The sequence below is a fragment of the Drosophila erecta genome, unplaced genomic scaffold (genome assembly GCF_003286155.1).
Source record: "Drosophila erecta strain 14021-0224.00,06,07 unplaced genomic scaffold, DereRS2 tig00000000-arrow-pilon, whole genome shotgun sequence".
In the NCBI taxonomy this organism is placed as follows: domain Eukaryota; kingdom Metazoa; phylum Arthropoda; class Insecta; order Diptera; family Drosophilidae; genus Drosophila; species Drosophila erecta.
In genome coordinates, this window is record NW_020825194.1 from 16,655,079 (window position 1) to 16,667,719 (window position 12,641).

The window sequence follows — 12,641 nt, forward strand, 5'->3', positions numbered from 1 at the left end:
TTCGCTATAAATCACCCCCGGCCAGCTTATGACGAGCCACCGAAGCCGCGAACGCAACCTGCTTCTGGGTGTCTGAATTGGTTTTATCGGGTCCGAATTATTGTATCCCTAACCCGATAAGTTGGCCCGTTCCTAACACTTTCATTGAGCAGTCGAAATTTATGGGCCCGCCGCCAGTTCCACTTCAATTCGAATGCAGATTCCCTGGCCAACAGTAGCGTATTGTTCGCTTTCGGGGGAAATGTCGTCCGAATAGTTAAGCTCCGATAATGGCTTTTTAAAGAATTTCCCCGAGGTCCATGGCTTACAGCACTCGTCGTGTGGGGTGCCTATACCGAACTGAGGAGCTGACTATTGTGAGATCACCAAGACGAACCACCCAGATGGCAAACGGTTTTTTAAACGCTCGAATTCCAGAAGCAATTTGCATAAGTCACGAGGGGCATTCTTCCCTTTATGAAACCATATCACCGGCTAATAAGACTTGTATATTTTGGTATTATCAAATGTTATTGATCGGATGATGTCGAGTATATGTGCATTGGGAAAGTGGAGATCCGCTTTTTTGTGACTGCGATTCAAGTGATAATTTCGGGCATTTGTTAGTATCACGCTCGGTGGGTATTCAAATCCAATTCAGTTTAAAGCACCTCCCATCATAATAGTTACCTATATTTTTACCTAAAATATTAATTTGATAATTATAAAATATTGTTTATAAGATATTTGTACCCGTTACTCGTAGAGTAAAAGGAAAGACACTAAAAAAAATGTCCCAAGGCTGAAGTTCTAAACTCCATAACTCAACTTATCTTAACCGGATTTTGAAGTGACATATCTTCTATCTTCTTTGAATTTATATTATATTATATTTAATTATCGTTCGTATACGAAGAAAAATCTTTTTATAGTATATATCACATATTCAACATTTATTTGAATTCTGCAATATGAAATGCATTAGTAATATATATTGCAGGACGAACAATCTCATGCCCGAACCCTTTACAAACACACTCTGTCCCACTTCTCATACATTTACTCCCAACCCTCCGCAAAACTGCAACCCCTCTTTCACAGCCATTAACTGCCTTTGTGCGTATTGTCAGTAAGTCAGTTAGTTGGCCATTGAGGCCATCAGTGCGTCAGTGGTTCGGACCATCACCATCACCATCACAATAACCATAACCATACCATCCGATCCATATACGTCCAATCCGTCCGATCCGTCAACCCCGTTACGCCGTTTGTCGCCGTTAATTAGAAACTATTCAAAGTCTACTTAAGTGCGCACTTCCTGTGTTCTTCGTTCCGTGGAAACGCTCCACTTTTCCCAGTTTCCCAGTGCGTGTGAGTTCAGGCGTAACTGTATACATATATACAAATATATACGTGTATGTATAGCCGACCGATACTGCGTGTATATCTTGCGGGCAATAGTAATTGCCGCGCTGCCTCGAAACTAACGAGACAATTTGAAAATAATTGCCTGATATGGCGGCCATTAAGCGGAGTCTGCTCATTGGTTGGTAATTTCTGCGGCATTCACTAGTGTTTGGGGTTCGCTGAACTTTTATCTGTCAACGATTCTCAAGTGCCATTGAGTACCCCCCTTTCTTCAGATCCTCGTGGTGTGGGGTCTGGTCCAATGTCTAGACTCTGGGGCCAATAAATGGCTGCGGTTTCATTCGCTTGATACTCAAAAACGCTCTGCTAATTGCGTACATTGTTTCAAGTGATTTGTTTGTTTTCGGCTGGCAGCGGAGTTGTTGATTGGCTTTTTAAATTTAATTAGGGAAATATGTGCATGCTAAACTGTGAGAAAATTGTATACGTACATAAGCGCTGTCCTACTTAACAATAAATTAATTAGACACCATTTTATACTTATTCAAGCTAAAAGTTAGTCAAATATTGAGTTAATGTATGCAAATATTTCAATTACCTATAAGTGAACATATATTTCAGCTATATATTTAAGGTCGCTGAATATAACTTGATACTGAAGAATATTTGAAAAATATTGTTTAAATAAAATATATCTTTCTTCGAGTGTACGCAAAATATATCTCAGCTTCAACCTTGCCTCTCCGATCAAGTTTCCAACGAGATTTATTTACTCAACTCAATCAAATGCTGCGACTAACTTCGAGCGGCTTAATTAATTAAAGTCAATCTCGATTTGTGGCCAATTAGTCTTGGGTTTCGTTTGGGCCGTTTTTTCTCTATTTTTTACCCAACGCCGCCGGCACTTTTGGCTTTATGTGGATCAGGTTAATTAGCCGGCTCAAACTGTAATTAACTTTAAAAATAAACAATCAATTTGATGGGCATTTGATTTTTCAGCCGGCGATTGAGCGCGGTAATTGCTTAATTTGGTTAAGCGAACTGACCGATTTGGTAACGAAAGTCATGCAATGGGCGAATAAATCATTCGATTAGGGAGCATCGCCTGGGAGTCATCGCCACGATCCACGACTCAGATTCCCATCCTCGACCACATCCTTATCCTGGCTGTCCAACAGTCTGAGTACCATGTTCACATTTCACCCCAATTACCTTATCGCCGGCGACCCATTTAATTTATAATGTTTAACATCAACCCCCCGAAACGAGTGTGTTTGTTCTTGTGGTTGTGTGTGTCGATGTTTGTGTTTTTGTTGCTGGTTAGGATACGGATTCGGATTCGGATTCGGGCTCGGGTTCCCATTCCTGAAATACATGTACATGTACATGTATATGTACCTCATTCCCAAAACCACCACCGAGATTAACGGATGAAGTCAGCGCCTCACTTGAAGACCGACCCGGGCAATTTTTCGGTTGGCATTAAGTGTTCCCCAGGGTGAGATAGATTTTCAGCCAAACAACCCATCGACTTTACATCATTTTCATGGTCTTTTTCCATTTTGCCGCTGCGGTTGAAGCGGGACGGCACGACTTCGGCGGCGGCACTCTTCACTCTGTCAAATATTAAATTACGCTTGTTAAATTGTCTTGTTAGAATCAACTGCACAGAATCGACGCAATTTATCATATTTTAATGGGCTCCACTCGAAGAATCGAGCATTGAGCATCGAGAAATTGCTGCTTATCGGTCAGATATAGTTAGGAGTTTTTTCCTTGGAGGAGGGGTCTTGATAATAGTGTTGTTTCCACTGGGACCCCACTTTTTCAGAACCGATGAGCAATGAGTTGTTGATTTCATTTGTAATGGACTTTTATTTCACTCGCCTAGTGCCGGGCGTATAATTTTCGACTTTTTCTCGTTCGCCTCACCTAATAATTGAGCAATTGAGCTGGAACACGAAAAGCGCCTTAACATTTGAACTTGGCTGAGTTCCGCAGGATATCAGCGCATGCTTATTATCACATTATGTGCTCATAAATATTCCTAGGCAGTCTCTAGTCCCAGGCCTTCATTATAGCGAAATATATTTATCGGCCTGTGTGCATTGCCCCACGGACGGCCCAATTCTGATCCGCGGATTGTGGGATCTGGGGTATCCGGGGGATCCGGGGTATCGGGGGTATCCAAACCCGCACCCAAACACCGAGTTATTGCACTTTTTATTGCAGCAGGATGGGGAGTTGGAGTTCGAGTTTAAGCAAATTGTTGGGGTGGCGAGAAGCCAAGATGAATGGCTGGGTGGGTGAGAGAATGGATCTGTGGGCATGACCGCAAATTGGCGGAGAGATGGGTTTATTGCCGGGTCAGCGGTACAGTGAATAAATAGAGAGATCAATCGATGGATTCGCTTATAATTTGGGAAAGGTTATCCACTGCAAATTACTAACAAATTGGGCAGAACTAATCTACTAGCTGGTTTTCCTTAACGAGGATCATCCAGTTCCTGTATCCACAGCACTTAAATATTCAGGGATTAAAAAGCATCCACTTAACAAGTCAAATCATTGTCCATCAAGATGTCCGCACCCCGAGCACAAGAACTCAGATTAAAAAGGTCTCAGAAAGTGTATATACTTTGATATATATCGGTGATATCACGCAATGCCCTCAAAACTTTGCATATTGAAAACATTTCTCTGGCCAAACTTTTTTAACTGTTTATTAACGACAAATTATAATTAATTGCAACGCTCACGTGATGGAGATCGAGCAGCCTGCAGATACATTTCAGCAGGCCCAATTTATTTTTGGGCTGCAGGTGTGAATAGGCCACGCCAAGGTCCAAACTCGGGCCCTCGAGTCAGAAAATAATAAAAAGAAATTTGCACACAAATATCTGGGAATCCGAAGTGCAATATGCCCAGACATGCAAACCGGGATGGGATTGGAGGATCAGGAGAAGCTATAGCCGTATCTGCACGGAAAAAATGGAATGCCCAATCAAAAGTTTGGTTGAGCAGCCGATAACAAATGATCAAAAGTAAGTTTTGAGATGCTTACATCAATGTTTTGTAAGTATTCTGTGCCTTACCTAAGCTATAATTTTTTGGATTTGAAATATTCACATATTGTGTTCAATATAAAACTCAGTTATAAAACTCATTATTTACCAGAGTAACGTATGGGAAGTATTAAAGTATTAATAATACTTTTAGCAAAGAGACGTTTTTTTTCTGCGTGTGACTTCGTACGCAGCTGAATGGATGTGGATGACGTGCCAGGCACAGCAGGACTTTTCTCAATTCGGGGCTCGCAGTTGAAGGCAAATGCTGCACAAAATTATTAACACGATTTAAAACACTTTTATGGCATCGCCCGCTGTGAATGAAGTTGTTATGCATTTTATCGCGAGATTTCGCTGAAATTCGCATTCGATAGTCAGGGGGAAGATGGCGGGGGGAGCAAACCAGTTGGCCTGGCCAAATGAAATTAACGCTTCGGCCGGCGGTTTTAGCAGCACTTACTTAGCCATACCTTTTTCATTATTTTTTCATTTTCTGTTCGCCTGCCAGGGCGTGCAAATCAATTTTTTGGTAACAATGTTGTTCGCTTCTGCGGTGCAATGCCTTTATTGTCGGAATGGTTTTCTATTGGCTTGTTTTGACTGAGTGCATTTGACGCTTTAAATTCCGTAGAACAAACTCGGGCAGGAACAACCCTCACAAAGTGACAATGCCGAACCAATTCAATTTGAAAATTTCGATTTAATTGTCCTTGTGTTTTCGCTGCATTGTGTACGATATTTCTGCCCTATTGGGCATTTATTGTTTGCCTGTTGACTTGGCACAAAACGTGCTAAACCGCCAATCCTATAGAGTGTTTTATTTCGGGGAATCCACACAAAGACGGATACTCCTACTTCGGTTGAAATCAGTCGAAAGCGGCGAGAACAGATCCTTCGGTGGCAATTGTAAGACAATAATTGGACAAAGGACTGGCTGCCAAAGCACGCGTGAATATTTGTTATAAATTTGTCAACCATCGCCCAGCTGCCATCCTGGCGACTCCTTGAAGATCCCAAGCACGGATAGCGATGCGACACCTCCTCCGAGTCATTGCATTTCCATTAATTAAAGGCAGTCGTCGTCCGGCTGTTTTATTGGCACCGGAATATCTCCATCTCCACACCCGTGCCCCTGGCGATCCTTTATCCTTTGTCCTCCTAAGTGGACATCGTTTATTGCACGCTTTGTCTGCCGGCCTTTTCAAAATTAGTTGCGCTATTCAGTTGGCCTCCTTTCGGATCGTCATCGGGCTGTAAATTACCACAGTATATAGCATTAAATATGTACATATATACGTATAGCTGCCCTCCACCGATTCAACTGCAGTTGCCGACTGCACCCACACACGATCCTTTGTATCTGTATCTGTATCTGCATCCGCATTTTGCATTTGCGTTCGGCACTTCGCATTTGGCACATGTCCCCTCGTTTGGCAGCTGTTGCTGTTGCTGTTGCCAATTGCGATCCCGATCCCTCCACGAATTGGTAGCGAAATTATGCTAAATGACTTAATTTATAATGTTTTGTTGGGCTGCCAAAAGTGGAGGAAGCGTGCAATGCGTTCGCAATAAAAACGGAATTCCATTGCGGAGTGTAAATGTCAAACTAGGGGTTGGGGTCCTCCTCGATAAGGAATTAGGGGTGTGAGTACGCATTACTCATAAAGGTGTACGAGTATATGAGCAGGCTAATTCCGTATGTAAATTCGAAAATGACAGTCGGCCATTTGGCGTTGACTTATTTGGTGGTGGTAGCATGAAAGTGAAAGTTGCAACTGTGGACAGAACTGTAAAAACCTCTATTACTATTCATTTTCACTTCTAAGCAAGGCACATTTTGGAAAATTTAAAACTTAACACCCATTCATGTTTGTTTCCAACTTGCATTAATTTATTACATTTAAGCTACAACATCTTTACTACATGGTTAATGAACGAAAATATCTTTATGATATATTAACTCGCTGTAAAAGGTTTGCATTTTATGTGGAATCCCCGTTTCCTCTTCGATTACCATTAAACCTGAGCCAACTTTCATTTATAACAAAGTTGGTAATTTAATAGTAATCGGGTGGCCGGTGGAAAAGCACCTGCCTGTCGCCGAACCAATGATCAGTGACTGCCCTGACCCCCCTCCCTCCCAATGAACCCCTTTCCGAGAATCTCCGCCCATGAACCCCCCTTCGCAAGCCCCCCTTCAAAGCGATCCACGCAGGCTACAAAGTTGTCAGGCCATTAAGCTGATTGAGTTGAAATTCGGAGCTCATTTCCCATTACAAGTTGATCAGTTTTCTGCGGGCAGGGTCGGGGGCAGAGGGGTGGAGGGGGAGTCTAAGGAATGCCAAGGGGAAGAATCGATCCCTTTTAATTTTACGGCTTGTTTGCTTTCACACTATCCATGGTGGGGCAGAGTGAGCGGGAGGGGAGGATAAGCGACTGCTCCACTTTCTGGCCATAGCCACCTGCCTGTTACCCACCCCCCTCACCACTCCGCCCATGGCGAGTCCTTGGGCTGAACGCATTTCCCGTTCGCAATTTTCACTCGATGCCCGTCTGATTATTATATTGTACGCACATGTTCCGCCATTATGGAGTTATTATGATCAATAAGACAACTTAAATGCTGCAATTAAGTCGAACCAGCGATTTCCTCCCCCCTGCTCCTCCTCGTCTTCATCCTCCTCACCTTCTTCGGGTTGTTCACTTTCTGGTCTCGCGATCGCGGCCCAAATTTGAGACTCCTCAGCGCCAATGGCAACGAATATATGTACTTATGGTTGTACAGATGGGGGTAAAACGATAGCGCTCTAAGTTATACAAAAGTGGTATTTTTAGAGAAGGTACCTAAATTAATACTAATATAATTTAAAGCTGTACCTAAAAAATGTGAATAAAAGTGGAAAATTGCAAGCATATAGACTTGTATTCTTGTGCACCTCACCTTTCTATATAGGAGACTTAAATGTTCTGCAAAATATTATATATAATACGTTAAACTAAATGTTAATTTTATTACTAGCACTTAGATAGTTAAATATTTTAGAGTACATACACATTTTTTGTTAGGACTATTACTATTATTTTGGCCACAACTGTGCGTAGTTGTCTTCTCTTATTTTCTCGAGCTACTCGTAATTGGCGCTTAATTCTCCTGCGGGATCATTTAATTTTACGAGCCCGGCCAATTGATTATAATGGACGCCATCAGACTTTTACAACATGCTAAATGCACGCGTAAACATCGCGATCGTCGAGGGGCTTGGGCCTCTCGAGGATCGGATCTTCAGTTCGGGGATCGGTCATCGTCAATCAGTGGAGCTGAGATGCAGAGATGCCACGATGCAGAGATGCAAGATGCAAAGATGCAAAGATGCGGATGAGGATCGATCGCGGTCCATGGAACGATCGGTGTTTGTGTTGAGTGGTCGTCGCCATTAGGCAAATTCAACGATCGATTGCCGCTCCATTGCTCCACTGCACCACTGCACCACCTCACCCACTGCACCACCGAGCCACTGAACCACCGAGAGGATCGCGGATGCTCCAGTCCGGCCAATTTGAGTTTTATCGACGGCAGCAATTTGCAGTTACTTGTGAACTACCTGAGAAGCCGTTGCAGATCGCAGATCGCAGCGGATCCCAAAACCCCAGACACGCATCCGTATTAATAACCACAAAAAATAACGATCGATTGCGGTTATTAGAGGCAATTTGGCCAGCAACATTTTCTCTGCGCCGCACAGCTCTCGTTTTTATATATCCTTTTAAAATTTTTTCTCCTTTTTTTGTTTGATAAATCGTTCCAAATTTATTGGTTGATTAAAAGTTATTGCACTATAGCGCCTAAGTGGTTAATAATACCCATACGACTACCCAGTCTGCACACAAACATTTGCTCTAGCCAGAAATGAATTTGATTTTAATTGACAAACGCGTCCAGCAAGTTGCAAACAAATTGGCCAGCTCGATCAGTCCAACAACTTCATCATGGCCGGTTGATCGATCAGGTTGGCCAAGGAATATGTGATGGGAATATGGGTATGGAGTACAGTATGGGCGGAGACCTGGCTCCATTAGCCATCCAATGACAGCTGCACTCCCCGATCGCTTAGGCCATCCTCCTGCGACCGGGCCATGTCTTAATGACACATAAATGAACCTCGTGTGTTTTAGCCTGGTGCATTGGCAAAAACAGCCCATTTCGCTATAAGTTGCCCATTGTCCCTTCGAGACAGTTGTGTCCTTGTGTCCGCTTGACCGCTGGCTGGGGTGTCAAAAACGGCAACCTTTTGACATATATATACCCCCGACAATGGCCAGTCGCTTAAAAGGCAAACAAAGGATGGAAAACCGGGTCTAAAGTGGCACTCTCTTGACGGCTCTTTGTGCGACAGCTGAGCCAGGATCGCAGGAGCGCAGGATCACAGGACAATGGGCCGGGGCTCAGGCGATCGCAACGTGCCGCCGGCTATTTACATATGGATTGGGACCAAGTGTGAAGTTCTTTCGGGACTTCAGTTGTTCTCTTTGAGGACTCAAGTGTGCCTCGATTCATCTAAGATGTTTGTCGAATAATTGACTCAAGGTTTTTGTGCCAAGAAGTGGAATAGAAATGGCTTAGGGTTTTACCTCAGAGCCTCTGGAATTGCATTTTCACACTTTAAAGATTGTGATTGATACGGCATTAAAATACAAAAGAATGGTAATGCAAGAAAATATTCTACATAATTGACCGACTATCACCAAACAATCTTGAATGTATTTGCGAAAACCTACGAATACTTTTCTATATTTTACCTTTGCGTTGAAATATTCCATTGAAAACTGTTTTTAGCACTGCTGACTTTAAAGTTAGCTTGCTACCAAATGTGCAATGGTTCGTGTGAGAGCAACAGGAAATACATTGTACCACTAAGTATATGGGTGCCTGCAATGATCGATCGGCCGATCGGGCGGTTGGCCAAGTTATGTATTTGCATACCGGACATTAAGCCCGGCAAATTACCAGGCTCGTGTGCTCCCAATTTGCGATCGTGTCGGTAATTGCCGAGTAGCTGGGACACACACTGAAACCGAAACTAAAACTGATGCTGGGGCTGAGACCTGAGATCTGAGACCTGAGACCTAAAGCCTGAGATCTGAGATCTGAGATCTGAGAACTGAGGTCTGAGGTCTGAGCTTTCCCTTTATGGGACGGGCCATAAAAACTTATTGACAGGCCAGGGACAATTACCAAATTGTAAACGCTGACCAGGCCCTCGAGCGAGCACGTCGTAGAAGTTGGAATCCAGGGAACAAGGTGCACCGGATTCTCATTAAAGCGCACTTAACGAGCCTCGATTTATGGGCGACAAAGTGGAGCCTCGATAAAAGGGCGGCCGGCGAGGCGAAAACTGGGCTAATGAAAGCGTTAATGTAAAGAGGGCAGCTCGCAATGGATCCTCTTACCAACGATAATGATGATGCAGAACGATGTGGCCATGGATCTCCTGGCTGCGCTTCCCTGTACTTCGTATTTGCCTTAAGTCACCTGGATCCCAGCCAGGTATTATTCATAGGTTTGTCCCTGGGTGAATACTTGTTTTACAGAACGTAAGTACAGGTTGAAAAAGTGTACATGTGGTTTCGAAGGTTTCTAACTTTATCACTGGGTAGGTGCTACATATTTAAGATTAATTAGGGTTTTATAATAAGGTTCTATAATAATAACTATTAATTTATGCATGTGAATTTTTTAAATTATTTGCTCATCATCAAGCTTTAAATGTTCATGGTTTGGCACTTTGTTATGTACGGATATTTCAGAAATCTCTAGATGTTGGAAAACAATTTAATCTGCTCCTTAAAGTATGCTGTAAAATGTGAGCATCCCCTATATCCTTATCAGAAATCATTTCCTTCGAAATACTAAAGGCGATGAATAATGTTTCAAAATACATTTAGTTGAACTAAAATAAATGCACCTACTACGAGTATCTGTGAGCACATTTTCTCGCTCTGTACCTGTGTATCCGCCTCCGTGTGCCACGTAAGTCATCCTGGAGCAGGGCCAAGATTTCCGCTGGTTGCGTGGCCAGGAATTTGAATTTGAACGCCAGACATTTGGGCGTTGCACGGTTGTAAATTCATTTGTTAAACGATGCGCTCATAAAATTTGCGCCCTTTTTTACGGCCCCGAAGAGCACAGCGAAGGCTCAGGGCCAAAAGGCTGGAGGAAGAAGTTGGCAACGACTGCAAAGAGGTTCGGGCCAACAGGACAACTGGAGGCGTGTCCGACTTCCATCTCTGGCAGATCTGGCAGCAGTGCCATTCTGGCTTAAGCCCCATACCCCAGCTCTCCATCCCCCCAAAGACAGATAAAAAGTTCAACAGCAGCGCGATTTATTTGGCCGTCTTCTGCGCAGACACGGCGCCAGCTGAGCAACATTTTTTCGGCTGGCCAGGAGTTTAGGCCCGGCTAAATTTCCACTGTAATTATATGTCTCACACACACGCACACACATGCATGCGAGAACTGCGAGAAGAAATTTCAGCTAATTTGCCAACATTTAAATATACAAAAAAGGGAACCTCAACCTCAACTCAACTCGACTCGGCTCGACTCGTCCAGCTGCCCCTTAGAGCGTGTTAATTCGACATGTTTTCCGCCAACGGACCAGGGACATCGGGACATCGGGACCCATTTAGGCCGAGTATTTGCACTGCCATGTGAAATTCATGTGGATTTCATGGAATAAGAACTCGCGTAAAAAACGTCAAATTGCAACACCTCGCGGGCAGATACAGATGCAGGGGTCCAGATACAGATACACGGCATACACGGCATACACGGGCACCCAAGAATCATGGGGGAAAGCGAAGCACAGAACTCCAGCTCGCCAGAACCGCAGGCTTGACCAAGTCCATAAGTCAGCGGGCCCCCAAGTCCTTTGGCCCTCGTAATAATTGCGTATCTGGCAGATGCAATTTATGTTGTTTTGTTTTTAATTTTCAACACATTCGCTAATTTGATTTTTAACTTCGTTTCGAGCACTGCCTCGGTCTCAATCACAGACAGCCACGGCCAAATTGCTGCACCTAATCGTGAGTGTGGGGATGGGTTCCGAAATCGGGATGAGGGCCCCTGAATAGGAGGACTCCAACACCCGCTTTCATTTATAATTTGTGCAACTCACTTTGGCCCAGAGCTCTGAACTGAGAGGGCCAGGCTCAAGAGCACTGCGAATAATCGGTGTCATTTTCTAGAATTTATATATTTAAAACTTTATTATTGTAAATATAGAAATAAAACACTACTTGAGTATACCTTCAAGTATTGCCTAAAAAAATAATTTTGGGTCAAAAAAATGTTTTTTTAAATAATATATATGTTTATTTTTTTTTGCAATTTAATATTAAAAAGTACCAACGCAATTGTTTGCTGTTATGAACTGAAATGTTTTTTACTTTGAATCACATTCACTTTGTCGACTAGTGTAATCCCTTTAATTGCTATCGAAATTTAGCAGCATGCGAGTAATGATCGATTTTTTTCGCTGTACAATTCAGTTCCCAAGTTCGAAGTGTTTTTTCATCCGCCTCTCCCTGTGCTTTTTGTATCTTTTTTAGCTGCACGGGGCGCTGCTTGTTAGTCGCGTAATTTATGTTCCACCAGATACTCGTTGGCGTTGCTTGGACCAAGCGACGGACCGACTTGGCAGGGATCCTCCCGATCCTCCTGGTCCACCTCCTTTTCGTGGTGTCTCCGCATGTCTCTGCTTATTTTCTTATCCGTGGTTATCCGCATCGCATCGCGAGTTGTTTGCGCAGGCGCAACCCAAGGGCCATGGGCAAAATATGGAACGAAATAAAACTACAAATCGATTTTCAACGCAATGCGTTCGACGGCCTTATCCTGGGCTCCTTGGCAACAAATTCACGGTGAGCGTGAAGGGATTAGGGTCTATTAGTGGTCAAGACCAAATTGTTAAAGTCACTTGTTTACCAAATGGATTAGAGCCATAATGAACGAACGAGCTTATAAAATAAATAATTTGTATTTATTTATTTAGATTCGTGTTGCATTGGTGCATCACTAATCACTGACTGCTGGGAAGAGGATATTTGATAGCCTACTGTCCAAGAATCATGGGATAATGCTGACCCATTAAACTTTGCCTCCCCCTGGTGACCTCATCGAAATGCCCGTTCTCGTATGTATTTACCGACAACCATTTTCCCCCTCTG